The sequence below is a fragment of the Apodemus sylvaticus genome, chromosome 1, assembly GCF_947179515.1.
Source record: "Apodemus sylvaticus chromosome 1, mApoSyl1.1, whole genome shotgun sequence".
Classification (NCBI taxonomy): Eukaryota; Metazoa; Chordata; class Mammalia; order Rodentia; family Muridae; genus Apodemus; species Apodemus sylvaticus.
This window is the reverse complement of record NC_067472.1, coordinates 64,178,163-64,197,045: the sequence shown is the minus strand read 5'-3', so window position 1 is coordinate 64,197,045 and position 18,883 is coordinate 64,178,163. Positions and strand designations below refer to the sequence as shown.

At 47.3% G+C, this 18,883-nt stretch overlaps 1 pseudogene; it reads left to right on the top strand.

Moving 5' to 3' along the window:
* Nucleotides 1–10,463: 10,463 nt before the first annotated feature.
* Nucleotides 10,464–16,380, top strand: LOC127678053 (uncharacterized; annotated as a pseudogene).
* The last annotated feature ends 2,503 nt before the right edge of the window (nt 16,381–18,883 follow it).

Below are 18,883 nucleotides of genomic sequence, written 5' to 3'. Positions count from 1 at the left end.
ATCCTGTGGTGGTGTCCATATCTTTCTTCTGAGACCTCCTGGGAGAAGCTGTCAGTCCTTTGGGAATTCTGTCTGTCTTAAATCTAATAACAAACTTCTGACAAGATTGAGCAGAAGACAGGAGAGCAATAATTAAGAGAGGATAGGAGCCAGGCGTGGTGGCACATGCCTGTAATCCTAGCACTTGGGAGGCAGAGGCAGGTGAATTTCTGAGTTTGAGGCCAGCCTGGTCTACAGAGTGAGTTCCAGGATAGCCAGGGCTACACAGAGAAATCCTGTCTCAAAAAACCAAAAAAAAACAAAAACAAAAAACAAAAACAAAACAAAACAAAAAAAAAAACAGAGAGAGGGGGGGGGATAGGAATGGGAATCTTAAGTAGCTTTGACGGGTTGCATAGGTAGAGGAAAGTTTATTGCTTTGGTTAATAAACATGCTAAGATCAGAGTAAGAAAGCTGGCAGCAATGGATTAAATCGTGGTGACAGAAAATGAGTTTGTCTAGGCAGACTTAGGCTCATTAACATCAACTTGAGCACACAGGCTATAGGAACAGACGAGTTAAGGGTGTAGGAATACAGAATAGACGAGGTTTAGGATCTTTATCATTTACCAGACTGTTAATTTTAAAAATACACAGTCGAAGACAAGTAGCGCCCACTGGGCAAGGAAGGGGTAAGTTGCTAATAAATATAATTTCAACGTCCTGAAAGCATATTTATTAACACAGTATAGCCAAGCTAAAGGCTCCAGCCGTCGAGGGAGTCTCTAGGGGCTTTGGGCATTCCCGGAATGGCCGGAGAAGCTCCCATGCCTGGACCAGGGCTTCGGCAGCTGTAGAAGCTAAAAGGGAAACTGGGTAGCTTCTGAGTCAGGGTACACCCAAGGGAGGGCCTAAATGTCCTAAGCAGGAACGTTATCTGGAATGCCAATCACTCGAGGGCTAGGCATGAGAGAAAACCCTTCGTTCCAAAGAGGTTGGCCAGACTTCATTTGAAAGCTAAGGGTTATTTATTATTATGCTTAATGTTTATTTAAATTTGTAATCTGGAAGAAGGAAGAACCTGACAGGCAGCACACCCATTGTGGGAGACAGTGCAACTGTTCTCCTAGGTGAGGAAAACTGGAAGTTTGAGAAAAGCAAGCAGTGGTACAACCACGCACACGTGGGAGGTATGTGCACCTGTGGGAATTGGCACCCAGGTCCACACAAGCGGCGGTAGCAGCTGCTATGACAAAAGCAGCAAGGTATAGCGGAGCTGAGCTGGGCATGGGCTGTGGCCCGGCTGTGGCAGGCAAAGGCCCTAGGAATCTGCACTGTAGCCAGCAGAGCAGGGCTGCATGGTGGTGGGGGGTGGGCCGCAGCAACAGGAATGGGGTGCAGGCTTGCTGCAGTTCTGAGAGCGATGGCAGCGGGACTGCGCGGCACCGCTCAGCGGGGATGGAACACAGCATTGCTGTGGTTCTGAGAGCCTGGAGAGAGCCATGCGGCAGCAGCTGTGGTCGCCGCCAGAACCTGCTGCGGCACAGATGGTAGCAGCTGTCAGTGAGAAAAGTTGTAGCAGAGAAAGGTTAGTGATTGCACAGGCACAGGGCAGGACTTCCTTCCAGCAGAGGAAGTCGGAAGTCAAATGGCCTGCACTAGCTGGGCAGTATCATTTGCATGGGGTACCCGCCGCAGTGGCTGGAACTGCTGCGGATCCCACAGGGACACACTCCATGAGGTGGGTGGTTCAGGGGGGAATGCCACGGGCTTAAAAAGAAATTGGGGGTTAAGGGAGTATGGCATGGCTGTGTGGGGGAAGGGGGTGCCAGGCAGGGATCACACACACAGAGACATGGTATAGAATAGAGTTTATTCAGAGTAGAGCATGGGAGTTAGTGGTAGAGAAAGGCAGAGAGAGAGAGAGAGAGAGAGAGAGAGAGAGAGAGAGAGAGAGAGAGAGAGAGAGTAGAGAAGTGGAGTGAAGGCCGGCCATGACCACGTGGAGAGAAGGGGGGAGGAGAGTCCAAGGCTTTTAAGGCTGCTCCTAGAAAATTGGTGGGAATTGACTTTTATCCTTGCCAAGCCAGGACAAAGAAGCAAGCTCAGGGTGGGAATCTGAATTTGGACTAGGACTCAGGAAATAGGCTCAGATTCAGAACATTTACATTTGAGTTAATGCAAAACTCAGAGCTCGCTCAGCTGAGGCAGGTGTGGCCTTCCTTTTGTCTTGGTCGTCCTGCCTAGCCCCTAGAAAAAATGAACTGGATTTTGTTTTTTGTCTTGCTTCTTCCTTGACCCAGAACTGACCTTATTATTTTGCATGTTCTTGAAGTGGTATAAAAGCAGACTGGGAAAAAAATAAACCTGCCTCAACCTCAGAACTGGCTGTGGTCATGCTACAGTGTTGTCTAATTGTCTTTTCTTTTTTTGAAAAAAACATTTATTTATTATATGTAAGTACACTGTAGCTGTTTTCAGACACACCAGAAGAGAGCATCAGATCTCATTAAGAATGGTTGCGAGCCACCAGGTGGTTGCTGGGACTTGAAATCAGGACCCAGATCATAATTGTCTTTTTTCTATTTAATCCTAAATCCTGCTGTGGAGAACCAGTTGACTGACTGAAATGACTCAGTCACCTGCCCTGCTAGAATCTGTTTTCCCTATCCCCCCCAGCCTTCCCCCACTCTGGTCCTACTTCCTCAAATGATGAAGGACAATGATATGGAAATGTAAGACAAAGAACCCTTTTCCTCCTCAGGTTACTTTGGTCCTGTGTAACCCGTCCGGCGGGTCAGTTATTCCAGGGTCCCGAAGGGGTGCTACCTGAGGGTCAAAAAAGGGGGGAGAGAGGAGGCCAAGCACCAAGAAAGACAAGTCAGTCTGGGTTATGTCAAAGCCTCATTTAATGTTCTGGGGTACACAGGTTTTAAGGCTTTCAGGAGGGGTGTACCCCAAGGCAAGGACAAAGAGGGGCAGAGGTATTCCTGGCATTTACAGCAGGAGGTGAAGAGGTTATCTGATGAAGATACCCAGTGTCGACGGTGTTGAAGCAGGCAGGATCATCTGCAGTTATCTCGAAACAATGGCTAAACCAATGCCCATGGGAGAGGCTCTTGTTTGCTTTTCTCAGGGCCTTTGCCCTGTCAGCCAAAGTGAGGGTCTCTAATGGCTTCCCACAGTCCTGGTTTTCATCGCAGCAATAGTAACCTTAAATAGGACGTACACACATAGCTTTATAACATGGCTTGCAGGCTGTGGTCTGGCTGGTCCAGTAGCTCTGGTATTGCTTCAGTTCACAAGGATAGATATCTTGGGGTCCAGGACTAGCCTCACAAACCACACAACCTGATCTCAGACAGCATAATTTATTGAGAATATGCCCCAGGACTGGTGGTCTAGGACCATCGACCAGATTTAGAAACTGAACCGCGTGACCCAAAGTTAAGATCCTACAGGGTTTTTAAGCCAAAATCCGTAAACACCTGTGTCAAATTATTTCACCAATCAGAATTTAGGGATAAGGGAATTTCCTTAGGAACATGTCTTTGTTGTACAGTTATCCTGCTCCCATTGGTTGGGGTATTCAGCTATGACTGGTGACTTGCCTATCTAATATTCATATCTTAACTTGTCTGACTAGAAGAGTTTTGTCTAACATTCATATCTTAGCTTGCCAACCAGGATGTCAGTTACTCCTGTACATGTCTCTTTCTGCCAAGTAGGATGTCAGTTCCCAGGGAGGTCTTGGGAATTTAAACTTTATTCAACCACTGCTTAAAATGAAAGTCTTATTCCAAATGGTTCCTTATCTTGGTGCAGGTTCTTATGTTGGGGTTCAGCCCAGAGGCAGCTTATAACCATAAAAGCTTATACACAGGTGCAGGAAAAGCTATTGGGTGGTTGGTTTGGGTTTAAGCTTTTGTAAATAATTATGCAAAACAGTTCTACTGACTTCTGTCTTGATTGGCTTCCAAGGGCACAGAACACAACAGAATATGTAATCAGTCTTGCCATTAGAAAGGTTCCTAGTAGCTGGGCAGTGGTGGCACACGCCTTTAATCCCAACACTTGGGAGGCAGAGGCAGGTGGACTTCTGAGTTCGAGGCCAGCCTGGTCTACAGAGTGAGTTCCAGGTCAGCCAGGGCTACACAGAGAGACCCTGTCTTGAAAAACAAAACAAAACAAAAAAAGAAAGGTTCCTAGTAACAGTGGGAACATATGAGAGAGAGTATCCTCATAATGTTAAGCTAGCCAGGTAACATTTTACCTTAACATTCCATCTCAGCCTTAATATTTTACCTAGGTCCTAACTGTCTTCAGTTTATTTTGGGACCCCAAATTAGTTATTCAAACACCAGTGAAGGAATGCCTCAGGACATTCTTTCAGATGAACTTGCCACCAAGAATGAGAGCAATCAGGGAAAAAGCAAAAACCTTTCTCCTTCCTGCTATTTTACATAGACTACCATCAGGAAGTGTGACCAAGATTTAGGGTATGTCTTCCACCTCAAATAATCCAGTCAAGAAAATCCCTCACAGACATTCTCACCTTGGTTTTTTGTTTATTACATAAGTAGTCAAATTGACTACTACCAAGATTAGCCATCATAACAGGTATTGGGGGCCTGTCAGGTAGAGGTACAGAATAGGAAGAGATATGCTTTAGTCAATCAGGCTTAAAGATCACTAAGGTCATGTTTCTTCATCAATTTGAAATGTCCTTAGAGTCTGTAATTTGTTTGTTTTTTTAAATATTTATTTATTATATGTAAGTACACTGTAACTATCTTCAGACACTCCGGAAGAGGGCATCAGATCTCATTACTGATGGAGCCATCCACCATGTCGTTGCTGGGAATTGAATTCAGGACCTTCAGAAGAGCAGTCAGTGCTCTTAACCCTGAGCCATCTCTCCAGCCCGAGTCAGTAATTTGCATAAATATCAAATCTGTTTGATATTTGAGCCATTAAGTAGTCATGGTATATAATTATTATTGCCTTGAGCTTTTGGCCTTTGGTTTTAAGGATGACTGACCCAATCAGTATCTGTGTAGACACAGCTCTGTATGAACACATTGGCACATATCTCTCAATATGCAAATGAAACAATGTTTATTAAGTCACAAAATAGAAATTTTGTGAAGTTGTTGGAAATCCTTATTTAGCAGCTCAGATTATATGATAGTATAATATAACACATGCATGTGTCTGTGTTTATATGCCACATGTGTGGGGGGGGGGAGAGGGGGAGTACTCACAGAAACCAGAAGACAGCTGAATCTACCAGAAATAGCTAGGATGCCAGGAAGAGTTCTCTGCCATGCCTCTCTCAAGGAAGTGAAGGTCAGTGAAGACGTGAGACCAACAAAGCACTGGAAGGTCATCTCTGCCAGCTACATGTCACTGTCCATTGAATCCTATTCACACTCTCCAAACGTCACCTGTCCTCCCACAGGTCTAGCCTCAGCAAAACACTACGTGAGTAGGCATCACATGACATTACCAGAAACTTCTACTTCTGTGGTCTGTGTACCACTTTCATGCCTGATGCCCACAGAGGCCAGAAAAGAGCACCGAATGCTCTGGAACTTGCTTGTTGTGAGCCACCATGTGGTTGCTGGGAATTGAGTTCAGGGTCTTCAGAAGAGCAGTCATGCTCTTAACCACTGGACCATCTCTCCAGACCCAGCAGTCTCTACTTTTAATGATTTTAGACAATTGGACAAAGGATATGCTATGTTGGGAGGGAAGCTCTAGGTTTGTGTTGACTGGAAAGAAGAAAAGGCTTTGGATTCCTTCCAAAGTAATAAGGATCAGGGCTGATACAGAGAGGCCCCCCTGAAGACCTTGGCTGCAAACAGGAGAAAATCAAGAAGATCAAACAAACAGACGATGTTCTTCCCAACCCCTCCAGTTGGGGAAAGCTGTGAAACAGACGAGAAAGAAAAATGTCTCCAACCAGAACTTCAGCTTGAATGGCCAATAAATCTTCTTGACTGCAGAGCTAAATGCCCTATAGTGGATCTAAGGGTCAGCCATGTAGTGGACCTGTTGGGCAGCCACTACAGCAGCAGGAACATGCCAAGAATGTAAGACCTTTCTAGATCAGAATTTGTTAAATAAGCATAAATTTACAAGGTACGGAGACCCCAACTCAATGTTTTTAGACCCCTAAACAACTAGCCTAGCACAGAGTTAACTTGTTTTTCTGCTTTCAGCTTGAGAAAGATAGCCCAGCCTGTTCTAGTTCCAATGTTTACAATGCGCCAAGGACGTTTGCTCCAGATAATCTCTAACCTTCCTTGATGTGTAACTGTAAGATCCCCAAAAACTGAGGGTGCCCCAGCACCCCATGCCTCGGAAAGTGACACCCAAATTACTCGAGAGAAACGCCAAGGACGTTTGCTCCAGATAATCTCTAACCTTCCTTGATGTGTAACTGTAAGATCCCCAAAAACTGAGGGTGCCCCAGCACCCCACGCCTCGGAAAGTGACACCCAAATCACTCGAGAGAAACGGTCTCGATGCAATAACATGAGGATTTCTTTACTCCAGAATTCTGGGTTCCACAGCTGTACACCGCAAAGTCATCTGGTGGTTCTTGACTACTGCTCGGGCAGCTGGGTGGGTCACCTGCTTAATTCAGGAATTTGTAGACCTGGAAGAACAATGAGCTTAACCTTCACTCTGAGCTTCTCCACCCTAGGATAAAAATTCCTGCTGTAACCTACTTCCCTATTGTGCCCTAACTTCAGATTCCTGCCCAAAGCCAGAGATTGTCCTTGGCCAACGTCAAGTTCTTACCAAGTGGCATAACTCTGTATGCCACTTGAGTCAGATATGACTCTGTACAACTTAAGAATTAACATTGTAAGAATTGACTCATGTCCTGGCTTTACATTTTATGTCACCTGAAAATTATTTGTTTAAATCTATATCAGCTTTCTCAGGATTAAACAGCTTGAGCTGTCTGTGAGACTAACAGTCTTCAATACCATCAGAAATCTAAGAGTGACCAATATTAACTGAAAATATATAGAAAGCTTTACATAGCTTTTAAGACATAAACATTATATACCATGGATTTTTGACATTTTTTGAAAACCAACTATCTATGTAAAGTAATGTGGACTGTTGTCTGTTAAACTATCTTCAGCTATTTCTGATTAAAACCTAGAAAACACCCTAACAATAAACTCAGAGCCTTATATTTCTATTTAGCCCTAAACTCATAGGTTTTAAACATCTCAGATTGGTAATAACAAAGAACTGAGTGTAAATCCTGTACTTTTAAATTTAGCATTTATACCAATGAAAACCTTGATTTTTCTATCAAAATAAACCCTGTATCAAATAAGAACTTATGCCTTGAACTTAATACCAATTATAAAGATTTTAGTATCACAAAGACAGATTTTTTTTCACTTAATATTTTAGAATCTAGTCTTCTGAAGGTCTCCCTTATTTTGACCTCTCTCCCAGAGGAACAATATAACCACAAAGTTTAACATCACATCGATCATAACAATTTAAACAAGTTAAAATAAAAGAAATAAACCATTTGTACCAACTTAAACCCAAAATTCTCACACCTGCCACATTGAGCGTCTTGTTAAGACTTGTTTTCCTTTTCAGGGGGCATCAGAGCCCAAGTATTTTGCCGCCTCTTTTGTTCTAAGTTGGTGCCCTTGAGGCGCGCTTGAGTCATGTGACCTGGTTTTGGCGCCACAGAGTTGCTTTTCAGTCAAAGTCAAAATAATATCGTCTGTCTAAGTCCAAGAAAACAAAACACGATACAAAACAACACCACCTAGACAGTCTGACCCTGCCACTGTCAGGCCTCTAGATTCAAGAACACAGAGCAAGGAAAATCATACAATTTGCCCCTAGAGGGGCCCAGTTTCAGACACCAGGCGTCCCTGCACACATAGCAGGGATCAGATAAAACAGATTGCAGCAAAGTATGGCTTCCACCATTACTGACTTGCTGTTTACAGATGGACGAGAGCCTTATTCAGCTCTCTCCCGGGTCTAAAGCTTCCTCCAGACCCTCACAGTCTCAACTCTAGCAGCTGCCAGTCGAACGTATCACACCAGACAAGCTCTCTGAGCCCCAGAAGCTTGCAAGCAAAACCAAAATTTTCACTTTGACACACAGTAAGACAGACATAAAACAAACCGCGGCACCCGTCTAGTGGTCAAACTGTAGACAAAGACACACAAAACTGACAAGTATTCGCCTCCACTGAGACGGACAGAACCAGATCAGAAAACCAGATGGCCAGGAAGGTGTATAAGTTCTCCAATTCAGTAGAACTACCATGTCCTCTCCGACATTCAGTCGGGAATCTTCCAGGGTCTCTAGAGTTCCCCCAAAATACCCGGGAACGTCTCCCCAGGTCACAGCCTGTAGTACAGAGCACGTCTGCTCACCACGGTCCTCTGGTTCTCACGAACCCGAGAAGACAGCTGTCCACCAAAAACGCGCATCTCCTCAGATACATAAAACAGACCAGTACAGACATTCAGGACACAGACACCAGCTGGCACACACACATTCCAGAGGGGGTCCCCTTTACCTCCGACTTGGTTCTCGCATGTGAAGGAAAGTCGCACTTCCCGGCCCATGCACCAAGAAAATGTAAGATCCCCAAAAACCGAGGGTGCCCCAGCACCCCATGCCTTGGAAGGCGACATCCAAATCACTCGCAAGAAATGGTCTCGATGCAATAATATGAGGATTTCTTTTTTCCAGAATTCTGTGTTCCACAACCATACACCGTGCAGGGCTAGAGGACTGTGGACCACGAGTTCCGAATTGCAACTGCTATTATAAGTTCACAACAAAGCCCTCGAATCACAAACCAATCATTCCTTAGCATGGAAAGCCTGCTAATCACAAACCAATCATTTCTTAGCACGGAGAGCCCAGGAAATGTGAGCTAATCGATTTGTACCACTCCATAGTTTTTAGGCCAATCAGTTTAAATTATTGGAGCCCATGCTCAGTGGACCAACTAGTTTCCTATTTTCTTGAATGTCTATAGCTGCGTGAACTCCTGCATAGGGGTAATGGCATAAGCACTTTACAGAAGCAAGATAAGCTTAGCCCATTTCCAGTTACCTTGTAGGGCCAGGATCACCTATTCAAGGCCTTTCTGCTAGCTCTAAACAAAGGGCGAGCTCTGGAATGTGACCTTGAAAGGGATTTTTACTTAAATAAACGAACTTTACTCTAGGCCCAGAAACAGAGGCAAGCCAGGGCAAGCCCGAACAAGCCCTGGAATGCAGAGCCAACCCTCAAAGCTGTTAAGACATTCCAGGAACTAGAGGGTCTTAAAGATAAGAGAGCTACCTGCTGATGTAATTGTATGAGTTACCCAGTCTTGTAAAAGCGCGTGAAACCCCCTCGCCTTTCCTATAAAAACCCCCAGTTTGGAGTCTCAGGGTCGGCTCCTCTGTCTTTTGCACAAGACATGTGTCGACCCGAAGATCCGCCGTTAAAACTACCTCGTGTGTTTGCTGCAAGTTGGTCTCTCGTGCTTCTTTGGGTGTGCACCGATCCTGGACTCAAGTGGGGTCCCTCATTCGGGGGTCCTACATTGTGGGGGCTCATCCAGGATCCCCGCAGCACCCAGGAACCCCGAAGACCCCTTTGGAGGTACGTTCATGTAAGTTTGAGCGTTTGAGTGCGGTGCCGCAGCATCTGTGTCTCTGGTTTCGGTTTGTGTACATTAGTGCAGACGAGGAACCCTGCTCTCGCAGCTGCCGCTGCGGCCCGTGAGGACCCAGTGGCTGCGAAAAGGGGACGCCCTGGAATCACAAGCTGCGGCCTTGGAGGACGCTCCTAGGGCGGGACCTGGTCAGGAAGAACTGACCGAGCTGTTTCTGAACGAGGGAGATGGGATGCTTCTTCTCCCAGAGAAGGAGAGAGTGCAAGACCCAGCACCCTCAGAGGTCACGTTTGGTTGGCTGTTCAGAACTAGACGTGGGAGAGTGTGCATGGACGTCTTTGTGACTGTTGTTTGTGTCTCATTTTTGTGCCTTTTGTTGAGTAAAATGGGGCAGACTGTGACGACTCCCTTATCCCTGACCCTAGACCACTGGACGGACGTTAGGGCCAGAGGACGGAACTTGGACGGACATTAGGGCCAGAGGACGTAACTTATCAGTAGAAATTAAGAGGAAGCCTTGGCAGACTTTTTGTGCCTTGGAATGGCCCACCTTCCGGGTTGGCTGGCCCCCGGCCGGAACCTTTGACTTTCCCACCATCGTGGCTGTTAAAGCTGTTGTTTTTCAGGAAGGACCAGGGGCTCATCCAGACCAGCAGCCATACATCATAGTATGGGAGGACTTGGTCCGATCTCCGCCCGAGTGGGTCAGACCATTCCTCACCTCCAACCACTCCCTAATGCTGAGGCCATTCTGCCCTACACCAACCTACCCCCATCCTGACGGGTTCCTGAGCTCGTTAATCATGGCCTCATGGCCGTTCGAGAAGGCACACCCGCAGCGGACGAAGAACCGAAACCGCCGACAAAGAAAGATGGCATCTCTCCCGCGCCCGTCCCAAGAATCTACCCCGAGAGAGGAGATCCCTGAGTGGCCCATTCCCCCACCCTATCGCCATACCCCGCAGCCCGCACCTCAACCCTCAGCCCCAACACCCCACCCCACCCCCCACCCCCGCTCCCGCTCCAATTCCCGAGTCTGGGGAAAGGGAAGGTCCTTCCGCAGGAACGAGAAGCCGACGGGGCGCCTCCCCCAAGGGACCAGCGGATTCCACAGTAGCCCTTCCCCTTAGAGCTGTTGGGCCACCCCCAGGACCAGATGAACAAAATGCCTTACAGCTCTTACAGTACTGGCCTTTTTCCTCCTCTGACCTGTATAATTGGAAAACTAACCACCCTCCTTTTTCAGATAATCCAGCAGGACTCACTGGGCTAATAGAGTCCCTGATGTACTCACACCAGCCCACTTGGGACGATTGTGAGCAACTCTTGCAGACCCTGTTCACCACTGAAGAGAGGGAGAGGATAGTCCTGGAGGCCCGAAAGAACGTTCGGGACAATGCTGGACACCTTGTCCAGACCCCAGATGGGATAGACGAGGGATTTCCCCTGATGTGCCCTCAGTGGGACTATAACACGGTACAAGGGAGGGAACGGCTGTCCAATTATCGCCGGGCTCTAGTGGCAGGTCTCAGGGGCACCGCACGATAGCCCACGAATTTGGCTAAGGTAAGAGAGGTCATGCAGGGACCGACTGAACCCCCTTCAGTTTTCCTGGAAAGGCTCATGGAGGCGTCCAGAAGGTATACCGCTTTTGATCCTACATCTGAGGGGCAGCAAGCCTCTGTAATCATGGCTTGTATTGGGCAGTCGGCCCCTGATATTAGAAGGAAATTACAATGAATCGAGGGACTGCAGGATTATACAATAAGGGATGTAGTTAGAGAGGCTGAGAAAGTGTATCACAAGAGAGAGACAGAAGAAGAGAAGCAGGAGCAAGAAAAGAGAGAAAAAGAGGATGAAGATAGGAGAGAAAAGAGACAAGAGAAAACTTTGACTAAGATACTGGCCACAGTAATAGGCAAGGATAGGAGAGATAGGGGTAGACAGTTAGGGAACCCGGGAGGCGGAAGATAGCAGGAGCCAAGGAGACCCAGAAGAGACCATCCTCCTTTGGGGAAAGACCAGTGTGCTCACTGCAGAGAAAAAGGACACTGGGCCCGTGAGTGCCCCAAGAGAAAACAAGAGACAAAGATATTGTCCCTTGAGAGTGATGCCGATTAGGGGGGACGGGGCTCGGCCCCCCTCCCCGAGCCTAGGGTAACCTTGCATGTGGAGGGGACTCCCATAAATTTTTTGATTGACACAGGTGCGGAATATTCGGTGCTAAAAGCTCCTCTGGGTAAGACTTAAAATAAAAAAAACACTAGTAGTCGGGGCCACGGATAAAAATCCTACCCGTGGACCACCTCTCGGACAGTGGACTTGGGAAAGAGTGTAGTGACTCACTCGTTTCTGGTCATTCCCGAGTGCCCCATACCTCTATTGGGACGGGATTTGCTCACAAAATTAAAGGCACAAATAACCTTTACCTCCTCCGGGCCAGAATTGTCCTGGGGAGCTGTTCCCCCACAAGCATTGGAACTATCTTTACAATTAGGAGAAGAGTATCGGATTTATCAAAAGAGGTTAAAGGCTGCCGCCCCTGAGGGGCTAAAGGACTGGCTTGATCAGTTTCCCCTGGCTTGGGCTGAAACAGGGGGGATGGGAATGGCAAGACAGGCCCCTCCAATAGTGGTAGAGCTCAAGTCTGGGGCCACTCCCATCAGGGTTCCTCAGTACCTTATGAGAAAGGAAGCTCAAGAGGGGATACGTCCTCACATCGACCGTCTAATCCGCGGAGGGATCCTGGTCCCCTGTAAGTCTGCTTGGAATACCCCCCCTTCTTCCAGTAAAGTCAGGGATGGGTGATTATCGCCCTGTGCAAGACCTTAGAGAAGTTAACAAGAGAATGCAAGATATACACCCCACTGTTCCCAACCCTTACAATCTGCTCAGCACACTGCCGCCTGAACGAGCCTGGTATACAGTGTTAGACCTTAAAGATGCCTTCTTTTGTCTGAGATTGCACCCTAACAGTCAACCCCTGTTCACCTTCGAATGGCGGGATCCTGAGAGCGGCCGAATAGGACAGCTCACATGGACCAGGTTATCTCAAGGGTTCAAGAATTCCCCAACCTTGTTCGATGAGGCCTTATATCAGGACTGGCTCTTTTTCGGGCCCGCAATCCACGCGTGACCGTCCTGCAATATGTATATGACCTTCTCCTTGCAACAGAGACACTCGAGGAATGTGAGCGTGGGACACATTCTCCTGGCTGAGTTAGGTGAGTTGGGGTATCGGGCTTCAGCAAAAAAGGCACAGCTATGCCAAACGGAGGTGACCTATTTAGGATACACCCTGAAGAATGGACAGCGATGGCTCACAGAAGCCAGAAAGCAGACAGTGACACAGATCCCGACCCCAACCACCCCTCGCCAGGTAAGAGAGTTTGTGGGAACGGCAGGGTTCTACAGACTCTGGATCCCAGGGTTTGCCACCCTGGCGGCCCCCTTATATCCATTGACCAAAGAAAAAGAAGAATTTGTGTGGACAGAGGAACACCAATTGGCTTTCGAAACCCTTAAAAAGGCATTGCTACAGGCCCCCGCCCTAGCACTACCAGACCTGAAAAAGCCTTTTACCCTGTATGTCGATGAAAAGAATGGAATAGAATAGCAAGAGGAGTCCTTACTCAGACACTGGGACCTTGGAAGTGCCCTGTAGCTTACCGAAATTAGACCCAGTAGCCAGCAGATGGCCCTCATGTTTGAGGACAATTGCAGCTACTGCAGTGCTAGTAAAAGACGCTGATAAATTGACCATGGGCCAGAATGTGACCATAGTGGCCCCGCACTCCCTCGAGAGCATCATCTGACAGCCCCCGGATCGTTGGATGACTAATGCCAGGATGACCCACTATCAGAGTTTATTGCTGACTGAGCGAGTGACCTTTGCTCCACCTGCTATTCTCAACCCTGCCACCTTACTACCTGAAGCTGACAAAGCCCCCATACACCACTGTGGAGATATATTGGCCGAGGAGGTCGGACCGGTCAGACTTATCTGACCATCCCTGGCCTGGGGCCATGACTTGGTTCACCGAAGGCAGCAGCTTCATGGTGGAAGGTAAGCGGAGCGGTAGTGGATGGAAAATCTGTTATATGGGCCAGCGGTTTGCCTGAAGGGACATCAGCTCAAAAGGCAGAGCTCATTGCACTGATCCAGGCCTTGAGGCTTGCAGAGAGAAAGGCTGTCAATATCTACACTGACAGCTGGTATGCCTTTGCAACCGCTCATGTCCATGGGGCAATATACAGGCAGCGCGGACTATTAACTTCCGCTGGCAAGGAAATTAAAAACAAAGAAGAAATCTTTCGCCTGCTAGAAGCTGTTCATTTGCCTCGTAAAGTGGCAATCATTCACTGCCTGGAACATCAAAAGGGGAACGGGCCGATAGAGAACGGGAATCAAATGGCAGACCGGGTGGCAAAAGATGCAGCACAAGGGCCACAAATTTTAACCGTTAAAGCCCCATCACAGCCAGCTGAAGAGACTTTAGAAAAACAGACTCCCACAAGAGAAGAGGGGCTAGAATACCTGGCTAATGTACATCGCCTCACCCACCTAGGAGAAAAGAAGATGATAAAGCTGGTCGATAAGTCCCCTTATCTTATCCCACAGCTACACAGGATGGTAGAAGACTTAGTAAAGAATTGCCAAGCTTGCGCACTCACTAACGCGGTGCCAAACAAAACCTGTGGCGGAAAACGTTTAAGAGGGGATAGACCGGGGACCTATTGGGAAGTTGATTTTACCGAGGTAAAGCCAGCAAAGTATGGAAATAAATACCTTCTAGTTTTTATAGACACTTTCTCAGGGTGGGTAGAGGCTTTTCCCACCAAAAGAGAGAGGGCTAACATGGTAACCAAGAAGATACTTGAAGAAATTTTTCCTCGTTTTGGAATACCTAAGGTAATTGGGCCAGACAAGACCTGCCTTCGTCGCCCAGGTAAGTCAGGGATTGGCCAGACAACTGGGGATAAATTGGAAGTTACATTGTGCCTATAGACCCCAGAGTTCAGGACAGGTAGAAAGAATGAATAGAACTCTAGAAGAGACCCTAACTAAATTGTCCTTAGAGACCAGCGGGAATGATTGGGCAGCCTTTCTCCCCTATGCCCTGTTCAGGGTTCGGAATACCCCTGGAGCTTCAGGTCTAACACCTTTTGGATTAATGTTTGGGGCGCCCCCACCCATCCATATGGCCACAGAAGGAAAGGCTTGTTCTGACGAACCCCTCTCCTTCATCCCCCCATCTTGCCTTCTAGCCCAGTTAAAAGCCCTAGAGATCGTCCGAAGGGAGATCTGGGAGCAGTTAAAAGAGACCTACACGGCAGACGACCTCCAAGTGCCGCATCGCTTTGAAGTAGGAGATGCAGTACTGGTGAGAAGACATCGAGCTGGGAACCTCGAGCCTCGGTGGAAAGGACCCTACTTAGTGCTGCTGACCACGCCAACTGCTATAAAGGTAGAAGGAATCCCTTCCTGGGTCAACGCCTCGAACATCAAGAAAGCCCCGCCCTCCGGACCCGATCAAGATGATTGGATCCTGGAAAAGACTGATAATCCTCTTAAGCTGTGCCTGCGTCGCCAGAACAACGTTAAATGAAAATTTCAACCCACACACACCGATTCGGCAGACTTGGGAGGTACTCAATGAAGAAGGGAACCCTGTCTGGTCTACAACTGCGACGCACCCCTCTTGGGTATGGTGGCCAGATCTCACGCCTGATATTTGTAAGTTAGCTGCGGGATCACTTTCATGGGATATTCCAGACCATACCGATTTGCTTAAACCCCCACCTGAAAACCAGTGTGTTCCAAGTGGGATTGGAAGTACATATGGGTGTTCGGGACAATTTTATCGTGCAAATCTCAGGTCTGCATCCTTCTATGTGTATCCAGCTCAGGGACAAGTCCGGAGCCTCCGTCATAAATGTGGGGGGGCATCAGACTTTTACTGTGAGACATTTACTGGACCCCGTCTTCTTCCTGGGACTTAATTACAGTGAAGAGAAACAGTAGTTATGACAGGTCTAACCAAGGGGAGAGGGACAGTTCCAAATACCCTGAAAGCGGATGCGCTCAAAGTAATAGTCCAAATGGAGCCTGTAAAGGTAATTATTGTAACCCAATCCTCATCAAGTTCACCAACAAAGGGAGACAAGAACTCCAGAGCTGGTTTAGGGGAAACAGTTGAGGCTTAAGGATACATGCTTCTGGAGCAGATCCTGGTGTAATCTTTAAGATCAAGTTAACCATAGAAAAGCCTCCTATAGTACCCGTTGGGCCTAACAGAGTCCTCCCCGAACAAGGCCCACCCGCCAGGCCTCGGCCACCAGCCCCTGTAACCTCCCCTTCCATTCTTATGAGATCCACTAGAGTGACCACCCTTCCCGCTCCCACATCTCCATCCACGGGGCAGAGGCTTTTCAATCTAGTCAGAGGGGCGTATTATGCCTTAAATAGCACTGATCCTGGAGCCACTACCAACTGCTGGCTGTGTTTGTCCTCAGGCCCCCCTTATTATGAGGGGATCGCTTATAATGGAGATTTTAACAGGACAAGCACTCATACCTCTTGCTCTTGGGGTACTGGGAAAACATTAACCCTTACTGACGTAACAACAGCAGGAGGAAATGCTGGCCCATGTATAGGAACACCGCCACCCTCCCACCGCCATTTGTGTAGTCAGGTACATCCCGTAAGTAGAACAAACTCCAGTCATTATCTGTGCCCACCCAGTTGGGTGGTGGGCCTGCAACACCAGATTAACCCCTTGTGTATGATCTACCAGTGTTTTTGATCCCACTCGAGACTTTTGTGTCATGGTTCAACTTTTGCCCCGAGTGTACTACCATCCTGTTTCTTATTTAGAAGACAGGGATCACACAAGAAGTAAGAGAGAGCCAATTTCAATAACCCTGGCAATGATGATCGGGGCCGGTATTGCGGCAGGAGAACAAGTGTGACGGCCCTAGTAGAAAGTAGACAAGGAGCTCAGTCTTTTCAGTCTCTAAAAGAAGCTATAAATGAAGATTTAGAAATGCTAGAAAAGTCCATCAACGCTTTAGAGAAATCTCTGACTTCCCTATCGGAAGTGGTCCTACAAAACAGGAGAGGGTTAGACTTGCTATTTCTGAAGGAGGGAGGACTATGCGCGGCCCTAAAAGAAGAATGTTGCTTTTACGCAGACCACACCAGGGTAGTTAGAGACTCTATGCAAAAGCTCCGAGAAAGGCTAGAAAAAAGAAAACGAGAGCGGGTAGAACAACAGGGATGGTTCGAGTCCTGGTATTCCAAATCCCTGTGGATGACCACCCTGCTCTCCGCCCTCTCGGGACCTATTCTCATTATATTTCTAGTCTTGGTCTTTAGCCCGTGTCTGATAAATAAAGGCATAGCCTTTATTAAAGATAGGATAAATGCTGTACAACTTTTAGTCTTACAACGGCAGTACTATCCACTGCCCAGTAAAACAGAAGAATATGCTTACAACTATCTCAAAAGAGATTCATCACCACCTCCACCCCCTACCGGCCTCTTCACCCATCCCCGGCCCCACCCTTAAAAATTTTAAGATTAAAATTATAGACAAAGAGAAGAGGGGGAATGAAAGGGATTTTTACTTAAATAAAGGAACTTTACTCGTGGCCCAGAAACTGAGGCAAACCAGGGCAAGCCTGAACAAGCCCTGGAATGCAGAACCCACCCTCAAAGGTGTTAAGACATTCCGAGGAACTAACGGGTCGTAAAGATAAGAGAGCTACCTCTGCAGAGTCAGGGGCCATCTGGGCTCTTTCTCCCCCCTCCCCCCCCCCCCCCCGTTGTAACAGATAAGCTTCCCGCCCTTCCCCATCACCTACGCACTGACCCGCATGTGCTACCCGTTGATGTAATTGTATGAGTTACCCAATCTTGTAAAAGCGCGCAAAACCCCCTCGCCTTTCCTATAAAAACCCCCAGTTTTTTAGTCTCGGGGTCGGCTCCTCTGTCTTTTGCACAAGACACGTGTCAACCCGGAGCTCCGCCGTTAAAACTACCTCGTGTGTTTGCAGCAAGTTGGTCTCTCGTGCTTCTTTGGGTGTGCACTGATCCGGGACTCGAGTGGGGTCCCTCATTCGGGGGTCCTACAACCTTTTACCTAGTTTCTAACAAAGCGAGATAGCATTTTAAACTTCTGACTTCTTGGGGTCATTAGAGTTAGGCTGTATTATTTTCTATCTTTTCATGACCAACCTACATGATGTGTAACATGACTATGTTAGGCTACAGGATGGCTGTAAGAGTACGAGGAGGCCACAGCAAGGTTTGGGAGGTTCCTCAAGTCCTGAGAACTTCAAGGAAGTTGATGGAAATGTCTAAATCAGAGCTTGTACCAGTAGATAATGATCCCACCCAAACAGCAGGAGACGAAGTTGGAAGCCTTGTGGCAGCTGCAAGTCAGGCCATTGAAAGAAAGGTACAAGTTTGACAATGAAGCTACAGAGATGAAAGAGAAAGACTGGATCCACACAAAGAAATAGGTGGGGGGATGTGGTGGGTGAGTGAATTTGTGGGTGGGTAGATAGATGGATGGGTGGGTGGATGTGTAGATGAATCCACAGTAGACTTAGTCAAACAAGACAGGCAGATAGCAGTTGGGGAATCGTTGTGAACAGTGGATGCTGAGAAAATATGAATAACCAAGGCAGATAGAAGTTCCCTGTTTGTGAGTCCTTGACACACAGACCAGGTAGTCAGATAGCAGATGTTAATCTCACTGGGTGAGAATAAGACCACTACTACAATTTTGAGCCAAATTTGAAGCAAACTTGATTTTATTGGAGTGTACCCATGAGCTGCCCAGAAACTGCCTCCTAAGTCAGATTAAAGATTGCAGCACCAAGTCCTTTTCTTAGGCCCCTTTTAAGGAGTAAAATCCCAAGTAATTGAAAAGCAGGTTTGAGAGACAACAGGACAATACAGAAATACAGAGGAATAACAAAGCAAACAAGCAAACAAAAGCTCCCCAGGTTGCCTTGTGACTAGGGAGGGTCCAGAGGGGCAAGGGTATGCTCAAAAACAAGTCAAGGTCATTGTCTGGGCCAGTCAGGCTTCAGGAAACAGACTTAAAGTCTTAGAGTAAATGGAACTTATTTTTAACTATACAGGATAAGGGCTGCTGCCTTCTGTTAGCATTTAGTCTAGGTTCTTCCCCACAGTTACCTGGCAACAGTCAGG